The sequence below is a fragment of the Thamnophis sirtalis genome, unplaced genomic scaffold (assembly GCF_051295495.1).
Source record: "Thamnophis sirtalis isolate CommonGarterSnake01/CBP01778 unplaced genomic scaffold, rThaSir2_p1.2 scaffold_9, whole genome shotgun sequence".
Classification (NCBI taxonomy): Eukaryota; Metazoa; Chordata; class Lepidosauria; order Squamata; family Natricidae; genus Thamnophis; species Thamnophis sirtalis.
Window position 1 is genome coordinate 13913841 of NW_028261389.1, and position 22343 is coordinate 13936183.

Genomic DNA, 22343 nt, shown 5'->3' on the forward strand with positions numbered 1-22343 from the left:
TTTAACTACACCCACAGATCTGGGTTACAAGATGAATAGATGGAAGCAAAATACAAACGTTTTTTAATATTTCCTTGTGTGGCTAGGAGTCTATATAAGGTGTATCTTGATTCAGCAATTTCTCCTTTGGTGTTCCTTTTAAATAACCACATCTGCTGCGTCCTGAGTGGAAACTTGGCAGCATTTTGATCTTCACTGCAAATACTGAACTTCTTCATCAGTCTTTTAAAAAAAAAAAATCTATGAAAAAACTTGCTTCTTTCCAAAAAGAACAGTTCATTTGGGACCGCAAGCAAAATAAACATATTAAGTCATGTGAATATACACTTTTGTTTTTCATTCAGCCCTTCCCTTCATTCTTCCATCGTTAAGTCTTTCAAGACCTTCTAATGATAGGCGGTGTTAAATCAATATATGTCTCATTCAGCCCTATAAAAGTTCTACATGGATGCATATGGGCTACCTGGTAGTGGCCAAAAATTAGATTAACAACTTGGGATACATAAATAAAGAATAAGGGTTTTATGCCCTCTCTGGGCTTTGAACTTCCGGGGCACAGGAAGAGTATCCTGATTGGTTGCTGTCAGAGGTCATAGCTAGCTTTGTAGGTTGTCTGTGTGCTAAGTTTGGTTGAAACTTGGTGGGTGGTGCAATGAAGGGCAATAAAATGGGATAGATCTTTGTTATGAGGAATAGACTGGCCCAGGCTTTAATGGCCCATTAACAAAGGTGTGTGTGGGAGGGGTGAGTTTCTGCCTCTCTGAGTGTTTGCTTAATGACTGTCATAAAAAACAGTTGTAACTTCAAATCCAGTCACGGGGTTCTTCAACTTACAAGCACCACAACCTTAATTTCAGGATCAATTAGTCGTAAGTCAAGAACTACTGTTATATCGGTCTATTTGTGGTTCTAATCAATTCTGTCTAATTTATACTGTCCCACTTTCATCACATTTCTTTAAGCTACAAAAATGTGCACCTTTGAGGTGTGTGCATGCCTCTATAGTATACATGATGTATTCAGCTTTCCATCATGTAAGTATTGCATACCGTATTTTTCGGACTATAAGACACACTGGAGTATAAGACGCACCATGATTTTGAAGAGATAATTTTTTAAAAAAAGTTTTTGCACTCTGCAGGCCTCCCAAACCCTCTGTACGCCTCGTTTTTGCATACACACAAAAAAAGGGCATGTAGAGCTTTGGGAGGCTTGTAGAGTGCTCCTGGAGGCTGGGGGGGGCAAAAACGGCCCGTTTTTGGCTTGGTTTTGCCCTCTCCAGTCCCCAGGAGAACTTTGCAAGCCTCCTAAACCCTCCGGACATCCATTTTTGCAAAGGGGGCAGGGTTTCGATAGGTCAAAAATGCTGCATTCAGTGTATAAGATGCACCCAGATTTTCACCCTCTTTGGGGAGGGGGGAAGGTGCAACTTATTCTCCAAAAAATATGGTACTCCATTTCCCCGTGCATTTTTCTTTAAAAAAGAAAAAAAAAAAGAAAAGCCAAAACAAATTGAAAGTTCTCCTCAGCTACCAGTTAGAACAGTGTCTGTGTAGGGTCTCCTGCTTGAGCAGGAAGGTTGAACTAGAAGACCTATAAGGTCCCTTCCAACTCTGTTAATCTGTTAAAAGATCCTCCCTAATATTCAAAGATGGATATTTTTTATACTACTGTTCTGAGGTTGCGTGGTTCCTGTTTCATATCTTACAAAATGTTAAAGCAGACAAAAATTACTCTGGAAATGACTAAACACTTTGAGGGTCGCTATTGAAGATATGTTTAGGATTTTGAATATTTTCCTATGTAAAATTTCTCTCCTTTAATATCGATTCCAGTTCCAAAAGGGGTAGGTGAAACAGTAGTCTCATGCTGAGCCAGCTGGCAGATTTGAGAACTCCGTTAAAACAGAATATTTCTGAACAGAAATTTCCTCTTCCTTTCCATCTAGCCAGAGAATTATTTTCGAGTTCCACAGAAAAAGAAGAAAAAGGGGGAGGGATGATGTGAGAGGAATTCCCCTGGCATCTCTCGTTTTTTCCCATACCACAGCAGGCCTCCCAAATTTCTGGTCATGGAATTTATTTCCATAACTTCAAGAATGGGAATGATGCAAAAATAGCATCCTGGAATCCTTGAAATGCTACATGCTGCTTTAAGCTAACTCAAGAATATGGGCAAACCCACTTAAGCTTCCCATCATTCTTTTATAGGAAGGGAAATGGAGAGTGTTGATTAAAAACATGGTATTATAAGGATTAAACACATGGTTATGGATTATAAGGATTATAAGGATTAAACACTTGGTTGTTGATTAAACACATGGTTTATACAGGGGCGCGGTGGCTCAGTGGCTAAGATGCTGAGTTTGTTGATCAGAAAGGTCAGCAGTTCGAATCCCTAGCGCTGCATAACAGAGCTCCCGTTACTTGTCCCAGCTTCTGCCAACCTAGCAGTTCAAAAGGATGTAAAAATGCAAATAGGGACCACCTTTGGTGGGAAAGTAGCGCCTTCGGTGTTTAGTCATGCTGGGCACATGACCACAGAGACGTCTTCGGACAGTGCTGGGCTCTTCGGCTTCGAAACGGAGATGATCACCGCCCCCTAGAGTCGGGAACAATTAGCACATATGTGCAAGAGGAACCTTTACCTTTTATAAGGAACCAAGGCCAACTTCACATAAACAACAGATTAGTTGTTCCTGGATTCTTCCACTTCAGACCACAGAGAAGGTGGATGGTTTTGTGGCCTGCTTTGTGGGAGTGGCTTGCCAGTCATGTGACCAAGTGGGAGTGGCTTGCCAGCCATGTGACCAAGTGGGAGTGGCTTGCCAGCCATGTGACTGGGTGGTGGTGGCCAACTTGTAAAATGTGGTGAAACTCACTTAACAACACTCTTGCTTAGCAACTAAAATGTTGGCTCAGAAACTCTGGCATTTGAAGCATGCAAGTCTTAAAGCTCTCAAGTTACAAGACCCTCGCACCCCTAACCCTTTAGAAAAAAAAACCCCAAGGGTGTTCAAACTTGGCAACTTTAAGACTTGTGGACTTCAACTCCCAGAATTCCTCCTCTCGCTCTTTATCTTGATGATTTGCGGAAGGGCAGGGGGAGTGAGCTGGAACCGGTTCTAAACGGCACTGTAGATTTGTGGAACCTTTTCTATAGAAGAGGTTAGAACTGGCAGGAACCCACTCCTGCACCAAACCACACCACGCCCACAAAGCCACGCCCACAGACCCGGTAGCAAAACAATTTGAATCCCACAACTACTGTTGACCCAGTAGAGTAGGGATGGGGAAGGTTGATGGAGAGAGACAGTGGAAAAGCAGTTTTCACAAAGAAATCTTTAAAAATGTCTGTGCGGTGCACGGCAGATATAAAGATTAAAAGGATCTGAGAAGGAGGGTTTTTCCCCCCTTAATTTAGAAGAGATTCCATTTGGAAAAGGTAGTTTGTATTACAGATGTAGTAGAAATTAGGGATAAAAGTCTAAGAAAAGCAGGATTTATAAGTCTAGGAAAAACGGTATACTAATAAAAGAAAAACAAAGGCTGTCTGATGCAAATAACATAGATTGATAAGTAAAAGAGAAAGAAATAATGGGAATAAAAGTGTAAAATTGCATAGAAATGTATTGAGAGGGAAACAGTGTTTGTAAAGATGCACCGATAGATATCTGCGAAAAGAAGGAACGCGAAGTTCGGATGTGATGTGTAAATGTTGCATATGTCTTTGTCAATGTGTTTATAATAAAAAAAAATTAAAAAAAGAGATAACTAAAATCAGGCCTTAAAATACTAAGCCTAACTAAATAGACTGCTAATGAGTAAAACACTGCTACTGAATTTATTTTTATTAGCCAACAAAAAAATACAGACCTTAATATAACTCTATTCCAAACACACCTTCCCAGCATGCTCCCAGATTCATTCTGCTTAAAAATTGAGAAATGGATTTCACTTCCCTGGAGCAAAGCTTTAAGCATCAGTGGAATGGGGTTTGCACAATTTTTTGTTGTTGTTCTCGTTCACTGCTTATCGCTTCTGAACCACACTGCTGATCCCAAGCCTATCATGGGAAAGCTAACTTTGTCAGGGGTGTGTATGTGTGTTCTTTATCTCCATGGTCAAGCCATTTGCTTTGAAGCAGTCTCTTTTATGGCTTTTGTTTCTTGCTGGAATGTGTTCTTTACAAAACCCAGATGAACCCTAGATAAAAAGCATAGTGGACTAGCGGCTAGAGGGCTGTCAAAACCAGGATGCCCTGAGATGCAAAAATTACTACCTGAATTTCACTTTTCCTTCTTGTAAAGCAGATGTACAGTAATTCTTTCTTTCCTTTTTCTCTCTCTCTCTTTTGCTTTCTTCCTTTTTTCCTTTCTTTCTCTTTCTTTCTTTCTCTCCCTTTTTTCTCTCTCTTTTTCTTTCTTCCATTCTTCCTTCCTCTCTCTCTTTCTTTTCCTTTCTTTCTTTCTTTCTCTTTCTTTCTCTCGCTCCCTCTTTCTCTTTCTTTTTTTCTCTTTCTCTCTCTCTTTCTTTCTTCCTTTCTTCCTTTCTCTCTTTCTTTCTTTCTTTCTTTCTCTTTCTCTCTCTCTTTTTCTTTCTTCCTTTCTCTCTCTCTTTTCCTTTCTTCCTCTTTCTTTCTCTCTCTCCCTCTTTCTCTTTCTTTTTTTCTCTCTCTTCTTTCTTTCTTTCTTTCTTTCTTTCTATTGGGTTAGGGATTTTCTGTCTTCACTGTGAGTTATATTGTGTTGGGGGATACACTGAGAAGCTCAACCAATCTCATTGTACATACGTTGTACACTGACAAATTATTATTATTATTATACAATTGTATCACAGCGGCCAGTTGTTTCGCCAGATTTGGCATTGGTTACTAGTCGGGCCCCATCCAGGGGCCTAGGATGTTGTAACGTATTTTCATAATATGTGTGCAGATCCAAGCAGTGCGGCTTTTTGCATTTGACTGATGGTGATTTTGTCAATTTTTAACTGTTTTGAATATAATTCCAGTGCTTTTGGAATAGCACCCAGTGTGCCAATTACCACTGGAATTACCACTGCTGGTTTGTGCCATAGTCGTTGAATTTCAATTTTTAAGTCCTGGTATTTTGCGATTTTTTCATGTTCCTTCTCAGCGACCCTACTATGACCTGGTATTGCGATGTCTATGATTGTGACCTTATTTTTCTCAACCAGTGTGATGTCTGGTGTATTATGTGCCAGTATTTTGTCTGTTTGTATGCAAAAATCCCACAAGATCTTGACCATCTGATTTTCGGTGACTTTTTCAGGTTGATGTTCCCATCAGTTTGCTGCTGTTTTAATATTATAATTTTTGCACAAATTCCAATGGATCATTTGTGCTAATGAATTGTGCCGCAATTTATAATCAGTCTGCGCGAATTATTATTGTTGTTGTTGTTGTTGTTGTTATTATTATTATTTCTTTCTCTCTCTCCCTTCCTTCCTTTCTTTCTTTCTGGAGATTCATGTCATTTTTACTGCCGAGGGACCTGCTTTTTTCAATCTGTGAGAGATTTGGGCACATGAATATTGACTCTGGGATGCTGTAAGGAGTGGGAGTATTTAATATTTCATTCGATTTTAGACAGGATTTGTAGAGAAACTACAGTTTAATTGAGGTATTAATCCTTGCAGGCCTTTTACACACCTACTCAGTATCTGTATTAGAATTAACAAGGGGGGGAATCACACTTTCCTAAAATCAGTGATCTTGAGTCGCAGAGAGGGAGCTGGGGACCCTTAGGTGATCTGTGGGTTGACCATCCTTGCGGTGTAATACAGCCCTGTCTTTTTGTAAATCCTTTCCATTTCTAACTACAACTCAATACAGGATTGGGTTTACAAATCTAACATTTAGGTCAGTGTTTCTCAATTAAAAACAATAATAAGATACAACACAGAATAATTGAATAATGATGGACTATAACCCACCCTGTTTCCCTGAAAATAAGACCTCCCCAGATAATAAGGCCAATCGGGCTTTTGAGAGCATGCACTAAAGTGAGCCCTCCCCCAAAAATAAGACCTCCCCCAAAATATTTAAGCGCATGTGCAGCCCGTCCCCACCATTTCCTCTGCCGTGCAGACAACATGGGGTGAGGAAGCAAGGCCGGAGGGGCAGAAAGGAGGGGGCACATGCCCCACGCACCCCACACGCCCTTGGTTCCACCACAAAACCGCGTTCGACTAAAGGGCGCTTGACGAAACCGCGTAGCTGACGTCATCACAGCGCGACAACAGCGCGGAGAAAAAAGCACGCTGTAAACGCTAAACCTAAAATTAACCCCTAAACCTAAACCTAATCCCCCTAAACCTAATCCTAAACCTAACCCTAAACCTAACCCTTAACCTAAACCTAAACCTAAACCTAACCCTAACCCTTAACCTAACCCTAAATCTAACCCTAAACCTAACCCTAAACCTAACCCTTACCTTAACTTGAATCGGCTTGCTTTAAAAGCGCTATTTAAAGCACCCTTCTTTCTCCACGCTCGCTGTTGTCGCCCTGTTGATGACGTCAGCAACGCGGTTTCATCGGGCGCGCTTTAGTCGAGCGCGGTTTTGTCGTGCCACGCACGCCCTTACCTGACAGCCACTCCTGCAACCCTAGCCATCGTGCCCCTTCTGTCACGCTAATGGCCTCCGCAAAAAGAGCAGCAGGCCCAGCAACGCGCCTCCCTGCTGCTGCAGCAGCACAACACAGCAGCAGCCATGAGGTGACCACGCTCGCCACCTCCTGCACCTCAAACATAATAAGACCTCCCCAAAAATAAAGCCAAGCGCTTATTTTGGGGGGGGGGTCAAAAGAAAATAAGACCCTATCTTATTTTCAGGGAAACACGGTAATATAAATGTGTATTATTATTAGAAATACATAAGTTGACTGAATGTAATAATTACTGTATGATTCACTTTATTAGTTTTGTTTGCATTAGAATGTAGGACGCCCAGGTGCCACCCTGTTCACGCATTGATTTGATTTTTTTTTTAAAAAATTAATTTTTTAATTTTAATTTAATATTTTATTTTTTTTAAAAAAAGTTTAAAAATATTTTAATTTTTTTTAAAAAAATTAAAAAATATATTTTAATTTTTTTAAAAAAAAATAAAAAATATATTAATTTTTTTTAAAAAAATTAAAAAATATTTTATTTTATTTTTTTAAAAAATGTCAAATGACAGGTGAAGGTGGACGCAGAGCTCAGCGGGCTCAATAAGCAAGGGACTTGGCAGGCCTTGGCTGCACTTGAGAGCCGACCGTGCTGATCCTTAATGCAAGACTACAAGAATAATGAGGCTCTGCCAAGAATTGGCGGCATTAACGCTGACAAATGCTTCAGATGTGAAGCCAAGCTTCCTGTGACGCGAGTGTGTGAGTGTCTTTCTACACTGAACGGTCAGGTTTTTCAAATGCAGATGGCTTCTGCTAGGGAAGGGGTGCTGATGGGCAATGGGATCAGCCCAGGGATGGAGAAGGAAGTTAATCATTTCCTTCCATTCCTGTACACTAGTTGTATTGTTGAAAGAGGAACCATCAGTGATTAAGGCAATTTTGGCCACTCCCTAGTTGTGTCGTGGCCGCATATAAAGCACAAGTGTCTGGGATGATAGAGGCACATCTCTTCAAATGGTTGGAAAAGAGGTGTCAGAGTGTGCACAGCGTGACTACTATTTTGAGACAACCCAGGAGCAAAATACAATACACCGAGGTTTTGTCTTTCAAACAGTGGTTTACAAACAGGACTTAGATATACAATACAATACAATACAATACAATACAATAGCAGAGTTGGAAGGGACCTTGGAGGTCTTCTAGTCCAACCCCCTGCCTAGGCAGAAAACCCTATACCGTTTCAGACAAATGGCTATCCAACATCTTCTTAAAGACTTTCAGTGTTGGGGCATTCACAACTTCTGGAGGCAAGCTGTTCCACTGATTAATTGTTCTAACTGTCAGGACATTTCTCCTCAGTTCCAAGTTGCTTCTCTCCTACATACATACATGTTTCAGGTAAATACTAGGCAAGCAATCAATCTTCAACTCTAAATGGAGAACTACAATGGAGATAGATACACGAGGAGAGAGATACCCAAGGAGAGAGAGAGAGAGAGAGAGAGAGATCCTCACATGGCCTCCCTTATATATACAGCTTCTTAAAGTGGCAGTAGCCCTGCAGACTCATCCTCGTGTCATCATCTTGGTTTACAGCCTTAGAGCAGCTGGTCAGCTATTAAATCGTCATTACCCTGACAAGAGGATGAGCGTCTTAACAGATAGCAGAATAACAGAGTTGGAAGGGACCTTGGAGCTCTTTTAATCGTGGCGCCATAGTGCTTAGAATGCAGTATGGCAGGCTAATACTGCTCACATTGCCAGGAGTTTGATTCCTTCGATCCTGACCAGCTCAAGGTTGACACAGCCTTCCGTCCTTCTGTAGAATGTCCGTCCTTTGGTAGAATGAGGACCCAGAGTGTTGAGGGAATATGCTGACTCTGTAAACTGCTTAGAATGGGCTGTAAAGCACTGAGAAGTGGTATATAAGTCTAAATGCTGTTATTGCTCAAGCAAGAAACCCTATACTATTCAGTCTCTTCTTAAAAGCCTCCAGTGATGGAGCACCAACAACTTCTGAAGGAAAGCCATTCTACTGGTTAGCCCGAAGGTGCTTTTTCAAGAAGCAACTGGACTTTCTGGTTTTTTCTGCCTAAGAGGGGCCTAAGAGGGACTAGAACTCTTAGTCTTCTGGTTGCTAGCCACTGCACGAAATTGGCTCCTGCACATTGCATATATATATCACATATACCCCTTTATTATCTTGCCCTTCCCCACAAGAGGTTTTTATGGAAACAAAATGTTTAGAAGCAATTTTGGCAAAACTCATTTAAATAAACCTCTAATGTAATCCGAGAAACAGATGTTTGGGGCCACTGCTACAGTAGTGTGACCTGTGATGAGTTGAACTGATTTCCCATAAAGCTGTAGCATCAGAAGAAGGAAGGAAGGAAGGCAATTAACCCTTCCTATTTGAATAATTTATCTCTGTCCGAATATAATTTTTTATTCTCCCCAGGAATACTAGTACTGGGGTACTAGTACTTCTCTATAAAGCCTTAGTAAGGCCACACCTGGAATACTTCATCCAGTTTTGGACACCACACTATAAAAATATGTAGAGACTAGAGAGAGTGCAGAGAAGAACAACAGAGATGATTAGGGGACCGGAGGCTAAAACATATGAAGAACAGTTGCAGGAACTGGGCATGGCTAATCAAATGAAGAGAAGAACCTGGGGTGACATGATACCAGTATTCTAATACTAGCTGGATACACATGCTTCACGATGAAACTATGTGATAGGGCTATGCAGGAGAAATTTGGTTCACAATCTGTTGGCTCAGTGGTGGTTGGTGATTGAAACACATAAAGGAATATAGCTTCTGCTGTCTTGAGTCCGGAAGCAGTTCCATAGGTGGAAGGCGTAGACATTTTGGTGAGGTACTGACGTTTAGTACTATAAGGAGCTGCACACCATTTCTGAGTGAAGGAGTGGAACATATGCCAGTTTGAACTGAGGTAACGGAATGTTAGGCAACTGTCAGTTGGAACAGAGTTCTTTTCAGGTGGGGAGGGGGAGTAGAATCTAACTCCTTAGCATTAGAGTGTGTTAATATAAGGCAACTGGCAGTTGTAACAGAGTTCTTTTCAGGTGGGGAGGGGGAGTAGAATCTAACTCCTTAGCATTAGAGTGTGTTAATATAAGGCAACTGGCAGTTGTAACAGAGTTCTTTTCAGGTGGGGAGGGGAAGTAGAATTCCTTAGCATCAGAGCATGTTAATTACCGTATAAGAAATCTGATAGTCATTTCGAAAAATCCTTTTTAGCAAGCACCTGGAAGCCAAGAGGAACATACTGTACGTGCCAAATTTCAAGTTTGTAGGCTTTACAGTTATGGAGATTTCGTAATGAGTGATTGGTATCTGGCTATTATATAGATAGATTTGAGGGGCTTCTCACAGAGAGGTTGGGGACAACCTATTAACCAAAGTACCAGAAGCCAGAACAAGAAACAATGAATGGAAACTGATCGATTCAATCTAGAAATAAGGAGACAGTGAAAACGATCAACCAGCAGAACAGCTTTCCCTCACAAGTCGTGGAAACTTCATCACTGGAGGCTTTCAAGAAGAGACCGGACACAACCACTTGTCAGAAATGGTATAGGGTCTCCTGCTTGAGCAGGGGGTTGGACTAGATGGCCTACAGGGTCCCTTCCAATGCTCTTATTCTGTTATTCTGAATCTCTTTTCTAGAGGTGGCTACTTCTGGTCTCAATCACCTACTAGGAGATTAACCAGGTTCTGGCAGTGTGGGGAGTCTGAGCATCAGACAATTTCTGCAGCCCTCCTATTTGTAAATCCTGTACAGAGCCAGATGGTTTATTATTATTATTATCATTGGCTCTTATTCATGCTGGCTTTACTTGAAGTTTATTTGTATTTTATGCTGACTATTGGAAGCTGCCTTGGAAGAATTTTAATCCTAAAGATGGCCTATAAAGATTTAAATAAAATAAATCAAGAAATTCTTGAAAGTGAACCTCCGGTGACCCTTCTTTCCTCCTTTTATAGGAATTATAGCAGAACTGTCAGAAAGGGTTTATGCTTTTTTTTTAAAAAAAATGTCTTCAAGATGCACTGGAAGTATAATTTATTTGGCCAAGGGCATTTTAAATGCAATGTGTGTTTTTATCAGGATAATCTGGTTTTTTTTTTCCATTATTATTTTTAAATTGTTCCTTTTCTTTTTCTTTTTCCAAAATGCAAAAAGGGCAGGATAGTCACATAGGAACTACTTTAGAGAGATAACAGACAGTTAAAAAAAAAAAAGGATTAAATCTGAAATGGTGAGAATAATAAGAACTTTAAAAGAATTTTAAAGGTGATTATGATGATGATTTATTAGCTAGGGCTAATAAAATGAACTGTAGTCAAAGCTATGGTTTTCCCATAGACTGGACTACTGCAATGCGCTCTACATGGGGCAGCCCTTGAAGAGTATTCGGAGACTTCAACTCGTACAGAATGCAGCCGCGCGAGCGATTGTGGGTGCACCTCGGTACACCCACGTTACACCTATCCTCCGCGAGCTGCACTGGTTACCGATTAGTCTCCGGATACGCTTCAAAGTGCTAGTCGTACCTTATAAAGCCCTTCATGGTATTGGATCTGGGTACTTGAGAGACCGCCTGCTGCCAATTACCTCCCAAAGACCCGTTAGATCGCACAGGGTCGGCCTCCTCTGGGTTCCGTCTACCAGCCAATGCCACCTGGCTACTAACCGGGGGAGGGCCTTCTCTGTGGCAGCTCCGGCCCTCTGGAATGAACTCCCCGCAGGGATTCGGACCCTCGCCTCTCTCCAGGCCTTCCGAAAAGCCGTCAAAACCTGGCTTTGCCGGCAGGCCTGGGGTTGATGAGTCCCCCTCCCCTCTCGACTTGTATGGTTGTGTGATTCTTGGTTATTTTAATTACTTGTATTCTGTTCTATGTTCCCCTTTTCCCCTTTTGAGTTGTTCGCCGCCCTGAGTCCCTCCCGGAGAAGGGCGGCATACAAATAATAAAATTCAATTCAATTCCCAAAAGTAATGTATGGCTGTGACAGCTGGACTATCAAGGAAGACTGAGTGTCAAAGAATGGATGCTTTTGAATTGTGGTGTTGGGGAAGACTCTTGAGAGTCTGTTGGACTGCAAAGCGATCAAATCACTCAATCCTGACTGTTTTTTGGAAGGAGAAATACTGACGCCGAACCTCAAACACTTTTGTCACCAAAAGAGAAGGGAGAACTCATTGGAAAAGACCCTGATGTTAGGAAAGATTCAAGGCAAAAGGAGAAGAGGACAACAGAGGATAAGATGGTTATATAGTACCATTGACAGAGGTGGTATTCAGCCGGTTCGGACTGCTTCACTCGAACCAGTAGTGGAACGTGCGGGTGTGCCCGCCAACCTGCCCATCCATTTATGCATGTTTTTGAGGGCGGACGCATGCACAGAAGGCACACATGTGAGCAAAGTACATGCGTGGAAAGCCCAGCTCATACACAAAAGGCTCCCCATGCCTGCGTGTCCGCGTGGTGAACCGGAGGTAAGGAAATGTGCAACCCCCCCGCTGGTCATTGACACAATGAACATGAATTTGGGCAGAGGGACCTGACATGCTGCAGTCCATGGGGTTGCAAAGAGTCAAAGGGGACTTAGTGACTGAACAGCAAATAAAATCAACAGGCATCTCTTATTCCTTTTTCTTTGCTCGATCGCATGTCAAAAACGTTTCTGGCTGCAGACATCTTCAGTTGGTGTGATACCCTTCTTGTGATTGCAATATGAGTACAACAGTAATTGTCAATCACTGATCAATATTACCAAACCATGGTTGGGGGGGACGGGACAAGAAGCCAAAACCAGTGGACCTAGTGAATCGGTGCATAAACTCAGCGATGGATTTCTAATGGGGGGACAATCAAAAGCCTCATATATATTTCAAATTTAACACTTTACATGTGAATTCATGAAAAATGCAACATACATTTTACTCTTTGCAGAAAACAGATTTTAAAAACCTAAGGCATATTTAACAACTTGATCTCTCTCTCTCTCTCTCTCTCTCTCTCTCTCTCTCTCTCTCTCTCTCTCTCTCTCTCTCTCTCTCTCTCCCCCTCCCTCCCTCCCTCCTTCCCTTTCCCTCCCTTCTCTCTCCCCCTCTCTCCCTCCCTTTCCATCCTTTTCTACATTTCTCTCTTTTTAAGGCATATTTAACTTGAGAGCTCTCTCTCTTCCCCCCTCCCTCTCCCACTCCCTCTCTTGCTCCCTCTCCCTCTCTCCCACCCTTTCCCTCCTCCTCTACATTTCTCTCTTTTAAGGCATATATAACAACCTGAGAGCTCTCTCTCTCTTTTTCCCCTCCCTCCCTCTCCCTCCCTCTCTCTCCCTCTCTTTCTTCCTTTTCCTCCTTCCCATTTACATTGGAAAATATGGGAATCTTAACAGTAGATCATTTGGAGGGTAAAAAATACCTTTCCACTATTCGCTTTTGATGATAACACCAACTTTCTGCAGTTATCTGACAAGCAAATGCAGCTTGGGATGAAGATTTCGAAGAGCTGAAAGGACGTAAAAGAATTTCCTCCAAGAATGTTAGCCTGAGGAAAATTGAACAAAAGACAAAGATAAAAGTTTGGCCTCTCATTTCTTTTTAAGAGTCAGGTATAATTCTATGCTCTAAATCCAAGCTTGAGTAGAATCATTCCCTCCCCAAAAAAGGGACTACTCTTTTTATTTTTCAAACCCAATAAGCTTTGGAATTTACCTCACCCTGTCTTGACCAGCCTGGAAGCATTATACATAGATTGAAAGATGGGGTTAATCTAGAATGACAGTTCTGCATCCAGTCCAAACCAATTCCTTCAAAGCAACCACTTCATAAACGCATGGCTCAACATAGGGGAACAAATCCATCGGGACAAGATTCAGCAGTCCATTTGCGTTTGAAAGACAAAGGCCACTGTTTTGAAGACAACAGAGGCCACATTTTTGATAGAGAGGACCGCTGGTTTCAAAGAGGAGTCGATGAGGCCATCTATGTCAAAATTGAACAGCCCTTTCTTCAAGGGGAGGGATACATCATCTATCTCCAGTTTACAACACAGAACGTTCAGCAGTTCCCAGATAAACCTCCAAGTACAATACAATACAATACAATACAATACAGTACAGTACAGTACAGTACAATACAATACAATACAATACAATACAATACAATACAATACAATACAATACAATACAATACAATACAATACAATACAATACAATACAATAGCAGAGTTGGAAGGGACCTTGGAGGTCTTCTAGTCCAACCCCCTGCCTAGGCAGGAAACCCTATAACATTTCAGACAAATGATTATCCAACATCTTCTTAAAGACTTCCAGTGTTGGGGCATTCACAACTTCTAGAAGTAAGCTTTTTCCACTGATTACCGGTAATTGTTCTAACTGTCAGGAAATTTCTCCTCAGTTCTAAGTTGCTTCTCTCCTTGATTAGTTTCCACCCATTGCTTCTTGTCCTGCCCTCAGGTGATTTGGAGAATAGGTTGACTCCCTCTTCTTTGTGGCAACCCCTGAGATATTGGAACACTGCTATCCTGTCTCCCCTAGTCTTTTCATTTAACTAGACATACACAATTCTTGCAACCATTCTTCGTATGTTTTAGCCTCCAGTCCCCTAATCCTCTTTGTTGCTCTTCTCTGCACTCTTTCTAGAGTCCCAACATCTTTTTTACATCGTGGCAACCAAAATTGGATGCAGTATTCCAAGTGTGGCCCTACCAAGGCATTATAAAGTGGTATTAACACTCCAAGGGATCTTGATTCTATCTCTCTGTTTATGCAGCCTAGAACTGTGTTGGCTTTTTTGGCAGCTGCTGCACACAGCTGGTTCATATTTAAATGGTTGTCCACTAGGACTCCACGATCCCTCTCACAGTTACTACTATTGAGCAAGGTACCACCTATACTGTACCTGTGCATTTCTTTTTTCTTGCCTCTCTAAAACAGTGATGCCGAACCTTTTTCGCCTTGGGTGCCAAAAGCACATGTGCATGCAAGCTATCACGCGTGCTTGCCTGCCCACACCTATAATTTAATCCCCCCCATACTGTGCTCCATGCATATGCACGCATGACACCACCATCCTGCTGCCCCGCATATGCACGCACAGCTTTCTTGGATTCTGAGGAGGGCAAAAGTGGCCTTCCCCGCCCCCAGGAGGCCTTCTGGAGGCCAGAAACGGCCCATTTCCAACTTCCGGTGGCCCTGTTGGGCCCATTTTTTGCCCTCCCCAGGCTCTGGAGGCTTTTCTGAAGCCTGGGGAGGGCAAAAATAGCCTCCCCCAGGCCGCCAGAAGGCCGAAAAATCAGCTGGCCAGTGCATGCATGTGCACCGGAGCTGAAGGCTGCCGTGCTGGCTAATAGGGCTCCGTGTGCCACCTGTGGGGTTCACCATCATGGCTCTAAAAGAATGCAAATGCCCAGCTGTCTGCAAGGAGTATACATCCTTCCATTCACTACCATCTAGTCCAGTGTTTCTCAACCTTGTCAACTTGAAGATGTCTGGACTTCAACTCCCAGCATTCCCCAGCCAGCAAATGCTGGCTGGGGAATTCTGGGAGTTGAAGTCCAGATATCTTCAAGTTGACAAGGTTGAGAAACACTGATCTAGTCAGAGCTGAAGAAGCTTCTTGGATGAGAAGCGAAACGTCTTCAAAGATAAAACAGAAAGTCCAGTTGCCGCTTGAAAAAGCATCTTTGGGACAAGGGCCCCACAGTTCAATCCCGAGCTACAAATCTTCTCTTCGATTGGCATGACAGAATTATAGTTGGTCTCCAGCCTTACAAAGATTAATAGATTCAAACTTTTCTATTATTGGTAAAAGGGATCTGCTTCTCTGTCAGATCGCAGAAAGATTATTAGAAAGAAGCTCAGAAAGACTCTGTCCTAAATTCCCCTGGAGATACATTGGTTCTAAATGGGAAATAGTTCATTGCTGGAATCTTTCGAACCCATTTTTCTCTACAAATCTTGCTGAAGAGAACCCTATGAGGATTTGATTCCCTCTTATTATTTCATTTGTTTTGTTTTAGTGTCATTGAATTCAATTTATGCAGCTGCCTCTCCATCTCGCATAATCGACTTTGAGGGAGGGGAACAGAAAAAATGCCAAATTAATAACAATTAAATAAAAGAGGAAAATGGCACCCAGAATAACAGAATAAAAGAGTTGGAAGGGACCTCGGAGGTCTTCTAGTCCAACCCCCTGCTCAAGCAGGAATGATTTCAGACAAATGGTTGTCTAATCTCTGCTTAAAAACCTCTCGTGTTGGACACCCACAACTTCTGGAGGCAAATTGTTCCACTGATTAACTGTCAGGAAACCTTTCCTTAGTTCTAGGTTCCGTTCTCTCCTTGAGAGAAGGATCATAATATCAAACAATGTCTCACAGGCTCACCGACACCCCTGACATGCCAGAAAGAGGTATGGGTTTTGGACAGCCACCCAAGAGATTGAGAACTGATAATGCCAACTAAGCAACACATAGCTTTCTAGGTGCTTTAGAACAGTGGGTCACCAACTGGTGGTCTGTGAGAAAATTTGGGGGGTCCAGAGAAAAATTATTGGCATTTTTTATATTGCACTAAATCAGGGGTCCTCAAACTACGGCTCCTGGGCTGGATACGTGCAATGAATGCTTGTGTTGCTGCAGAGAGTCTCCCGCTTTGGGGTCTTTTTGTGTCAGGCAGAGGGGGGCAGAAATACCGATTTGGGGTCTGCTTCAGCCTCCTGGTGCAGGGCTTTGGGTGAAGGCTGGAGGGAAGTGCCACTGGTGGTGAAGAGCCGGAGGGCTTTGTTCCATTGGGACTGCATCATGGCTTAGAATTGGCTGACCATCTCAGCCCACTGAGCCTCCAGGGGCTGGTACCTGCCCTTGCACTCCTGCAGGTCTTCCCTCTGCTTGGAAAGCCTATGCTCATAGTCCTCAGTGAGGTGCTTCTGCTGAGCCTCCTTCTAGGTCAGATCCAATTTGAACTGAGCTGTTTTGCCAACTCTTTCTCATGGTGGCTGCTTAGCTCCAGCAACTGCTTCCTGTTGGGGCCCTAAGGAGCCCAGACGGACAGGCGAGGAGTGGTGAGTAGAGGCTGGCAAGGCAACCCTTGATGTGAGTTGGCCATGCCCATCCAGTCACATGACCACCTAGCCATGCCCACCCAGCCAGTCATTCGGCAGATCATATTCGTTGTCCGCGGGATTTAAGAGCCGAGGTGGCGCAGTGGTTAGGGTGCAGTACTCCAGGCCACTTCAGCTGACTGTTATCTGCAGTTCGGCTGTTCAAATCTCACCGGCTCAAGGTCGACTCAGCCTTCCATCCTTCCAAGGTGGGTAAAATGAGGACCCAGACTGTGGGGGCGATATGCTGACTCTGTAAACTGCTTAGAGAGGGCTGAAAGCCCTATGAAGCGGTATATAAGTCTAACTGCTATTGCTATTAAAATTATGAATTTAGTGATCCCTGAGGTCTGAAAGGTTGTTGACCCTTGCTTTAGAACGTAACTCCTATCAGCCACATTTAGGGACCACAACATTTGTTCTGTGGTTCCAGAAGTCCTTGCCAAGGAAGGTTGGGGGATTTCTTTTTATAGATGATCCTTTGATTGCCTAGCTGATTTAGATGGAAACAAAAAAAGTTCTCTCTCTAGCAAATCCTCATTCCAGGCTAGAGTTAACTTTCATCTGATGCCAAATTAATATGACCTTCAAGGAAAAGACCATGAAAACTGACATGAAAGAGTGATTCAAACTTTTTTTTAAAGTTTATTTTGAATTACATGGTAATTCCAGAGACAAATACTTTTAAGGAGTGCCTTTCCACCAATATTGTTTTACTGGTTTTGTTAACTTGTTTTTTCCTTTGGAGAAAGATCTACAACATTTGGTGATTTACTCCTCAACAGAAAAGTATATGATAATATTCTTATGATCCAGTTCCACTCTCCCATCCTAATCTTCTCACCAACAACTGACCCCTCTCAATCTATTTCCAAATAAAGCGTATTAGGGATTTGCCAAGACATTTTTCTACACAAGAATTACAGCCCCAGATTCTCTTGTTAGTAAAAGAGTCCGCTGAGATGCGGCTTATAAGCTGCTTCCCCTGCAGAGAACAGCTTCATCACTTATCCCATAACATCTGGTGTAAGCATTTTCTCACCCATCAGTCTCAGTGGAGGGATAGGAATAAAAAGGAAGAAACTGGTGGGGATGGATCATCTGGACACACAACAAGCACTGCCCACAACGGATGGTAGCAGAAAACGGAAGGAGATCAGCCAATGTATTTTGCTTCCAACCTCATTTAGATTTGATTGATTGATTTCTCCATTTTAGCCCCGAAGGCTGACCAATCAAAAAAGCTCTCCGTTCAATATACACTACATCTGCCCCACCCAAGCCCTCAAGGTATTTCCCATTATTAGAGCCGAGGTGGCGCAATGGTTAGGGTGCAGTACTGCAGGCCACTTCAGCTGACTGCTATCTGCAGTTCAGCGGTTCAAATCTCACCGGCTCAAGGTTGACTCAGCCTTCCATCCTTCCGAGGTGGGTAAAATGAGGACCCGGATTGTTGTTGGGGGCGATATACTGACTCTGTAAACCGCTTAGAGAGGGCTGAAAGCCCTATGAAGCGGTATATAAGTCTAACTGCTATTGCCATTGCTATTTGTATTATTATATATAGATATTTATTTTGTTTTATCAACAAGAATAAAATACATAACCAAAAAACCCTACACCCAACACTAATGACAAAAAAATTAAAAAATGTGTACAAAAAGGGGGGGGGGAATGACCTAAATATCAAATAAAAACATAAAAAGTTCCGGCTGGATGCTGAAAATAAAATAATAAGATAAGATAAGATAAGATGAGATGAGATGATAAGATAAGATAAGATAAGATAAGATAAGATAAGATAAGATAAGATAAGATAAGATAAGATAAGATGATAAAATAAAATAGAATCCTTATAAATTCTCTTCCCCTTATATCTGTAAGTTGGTGTCAAAAAGTCCAGATTTCTGCTACTGCTCTTCTTTACAGACACACATGAAAAAAGTTTGGGGTTTTGTTTGTGAACTTGTAGTTGCCGCCTTGAGTTTTTTGATATCTCTGCAGTGGTCTCCTGCAGTCCTTCCCCAAGTCATGTACAAGTGCTGATGAACAGTGTGTAGAAAGTTAGCACCTACCCCTCTCCTAAAAGAATGAAATATTTTAGGAAATATTTAAAAGGCAGAATATTAGATTTCCCTAAAGGGAGAAATGGAGAAGCATGTTCTTGGAAAGCAGCCCCCCGCCTTTCTTAATAGCCCCCAGCATACGTCAGCACTTACAAGATAAAGAGATAGCTAGCTCTATTCATAAGCAAATACGCTCACCCAAGATCCAACAAAAGTAGGATTAGCCCTCAGCCACAATAGGAGTTGCCCAAGGCCCCTTCACTGCATCAAGCTCAGAAACTTCAACCAAACTTAGCTCTGACAGAAACATAGGAGTTCTATTTTACCTAGAGACAGAGGTGGCATTCAGCAGGTTCTGATCAGTTCTAGAGAACTGGTAGCAGAAATTTTGAGTAGTTCGGAGAACCGGTAAGTACCATCTCTGACTGGCCCCGCCCCCATCTATTCTCTGCCTCCCGAGTCCCAGCTGATCAGGAGGGAATGGGGATTTTGCAGTAACCTTCCCCTGGAATGGGGTGGGAATGGAGATTTTACAGTATCCTTCCCTTGCCACGCTGACAAGCCACGCCCACCAAGCCATGCCTCGCCCACCAAGCCACATCCACAGAACCGGTAGTAAAAAAAATTGAATCCCACCGCTGCCTATAGAGCCAGCTATAACCCCTACATGGCTCCATAGGAGTCTGACAACAGCCAATAGAATGCATGTTCTTGCACAGGAACAGGAAGCTCAAGTGCAAAGCCCAGAGAAGGTGTAAAAAAAAACCTGCATTCTCATCTCCATGTGGTCAGCTGCTCAGAGCCCCATGTTATTCTGCTTCATCATTAAACCTCCTTTCCAATCAGCCTCCATGTTTCTAGTGTCTTTCTCCCAGCTTGGAATTGAACCAGATGGATATTTCTTCCAACAAGCGGCGAGGAGTTTATGGCTTATAAGCTGCCATGATGGAAAAAGAGCAGCTGGAGAAAACGAAGGTCAATTCAACTTTGTTATTTTTAATTAAAAATAAACTATGTCTTCGCTGTGAGGGAACTGGTTAGCATTCCATCAGTATCCTCAGAGGGAAGAAGCGGGAAGCATGTTTTTGTTTGTTTTATTCTTATTAAAATTTGTAGAGAGAATAACCTCTGGTTGTAAAACCAGGTGAGCCTGAAAGCCGGTAAATAGCAATCTGAGATAGCAGAGGAGCTGTGGTGGCGCAGTGGTTAGAATGCAGAATTGCAGGCTAACTCTGCCCACAGACAGGAGTTGGATCCTCACCGGCTCAAGGTTGACTCAGCCTTCCATCTTTCCGAGGTTGGTAAAATGGGGAGGGGGGGGGGAATGCTGACTTTGTAAACCACTTAGAGAGGGCTGTAAAGCGGCATAGTGCAATATTAATGCAATATCAGGGGTTTTCAATTCAATTGTATCGAATGTGAAGGATGTGTGTTGGTGTTTTATTTTTGTAGTTATAAACACTGAAGAGGGCATTTAATTTTGTTGTATGAGGTGCAATGACAATAAAGTAAACTAACTATATGCTATCGCTATTGTTCTATTGCTAATGTCATTCAGCACATCATAGAAACAATTGCAACTGGTTGATTTTAATCGTGCTTTAACCATACGTCAAGCAACTACGGGTTGCTTTCTTTTCCATGCCTCCTGAAACCTTGGTTTTTATTTCATCTGCTGTTAGATTTAAAGTGCGGTGTAATACAGGTAGTCCTCGGCCTACGACCACAATTGATCCCCAAAAATTCCATTCCTAACAAGACAGTTAAGTGAATTTTGTCTCCTGTTACGATCTTCCTTGCCACAGTTCTTAAGCAAAACACTCCAGTTCAGAGGTGGCATTCAGCCAGTTCGGACCTGTTCTGGTGAACTGGTAGCGGAAATTTTGAGTAGTTCGAAGAACAGGAAAATACCACCTTTGGTTGGCCCCGCCCTCCCGCCCCCACTATTTCCTGTCCTATATTCTCTTGTTTTTTAGCTCAGCTGATTTGCGCAGCAGAGCGGATTGCTGCGCCTCAGCTGAGCTAAACAACAGCTCAGCTCATCAGCTCCGACACCGAGGGTGGTCTTTGAGTGCTGCGGACATGTGTGAAGCGCATGTTAGGTGCGCGTGTGAAGTGCTCTCTCATAGAACTGGTAGGAAAAGGTTTAGAATTCCACCGCTGCTCCAGTTGTTATATCAGTAATATGGTTGTTAAGTCAATCTGGCTCCCACATTGACTTGGCTTATCAGAAGATCGCAAAAAGTGACCACCTGACCTCGGGACAGTGCAACCGTCATAAATACACACCAGTTGCCAAACATCCAAAATTTAATCATGTGACTATGTGGATGCTGCAACGGTCATACATGTGAAAAACATCAAGTCTCTTTTTTCAGCGTCATTCAAATTGTCACCAAATGAATGGTTGTAAGTCAAGAACTACCTGTACTGAAGACTGAAGTGAGGGGTGCGTATTCTAAGAACTTTCTTATGTTAAAAAAAATCACAGTAGGAAAAAAAACATAAATATGACAAAGCTTCTGGTTCAGTGTGTGTGGGGGTGTGTGGGTGTGGCACTGTGGGTGTGGGTGTGAGTGGGTGTTCCAGCATAAGTCTGGAATGCCTCAAACAATTTCAACCAAACTTGGTACACAGATGACTTGCTCTCTGGAAACAAATACTATGGGGGTAAGACACCCCTAACACCCCTTGGTGTGTGTCTGTGTGTGTCTGTGTGTGTTCCAGCATAAATCTGGAACGCCTGGGCCGCTGAAATGAAAAGGAATGGATTATATCTATAGTGTCAAATCACAGTACTTTTGACAATGATAGTGTGCATTAGTGTAATAGCGTTAGGGTACAGCCTGTTGTGCCTTAGGCTGGCGCCTACTGTACAGCACAGTGCAGTTGCCATGGAAATGGCTTCACAGTACACAAGGGGGCGCCAACCTAGCACAGAATTAGGATAAATAAATAGCCGGGCAACAGATCAGTTGTACCTTGGACAGTGAGTAAAATTAATAACAAGAATCTATTTTCAGATTTAGTATAACTGTTTAAGGGCTCTTTCTCTAAAAGAGGAGAAAGTTGGCCTTTAAGTTAGGCACCGCCAGATGAGTGCTAAAAGCCACTGGAAAACGCAGTCAGAAACCTTGTGGTGATTGTGAGACACAAATGGTTAAAAGCCAACCAGTTGTCTCCCCTTTGTCTTCAGGAAACACAAACAGCATTAAGTTATTTACAGCATTCCAGGACCGCTGTGCTTCTCATGGGAAACTTTTAAGTGCTGACTGCTGATGCTTAAATGTTGTCTAGACTCTACAGCAGTTTATTAATGGCATAGCTTCTTTCCATCACCCACAAAGGTCTTCCCATTTCTCTAAGAACCAAGGAAGGAAAACAAGAAGCAGAGTTGGGATGGAGGCAAAACAAGCCACTCCTATTCTGCTTTCCAAGCTAGGAACATCATTTAAATTCAGGTTGCCAGTTATCATTTA

General features: G+C 42.5%; 1 protein-coding gene across 1 annotated transcript in view; it reads right to left on the reverse strand.

Annotated features, from left to right (window-relative positions):
* Positions 1-22343, reverse strand: part of CALD1 (caldesmon 1) — a 220412-nt gene that overhangs the window by 131652 nt on the left and 66417 nt on the right. The window contains exon 2 of the mRNA XM_087722848.1: positions 13095-13220. The gene's annotated coding sequence lies outside the window, so the exon portion shown is untranslated. The remainder of the gene's footprint in view (positions 1-13094; positions 13221-22343) is intronic.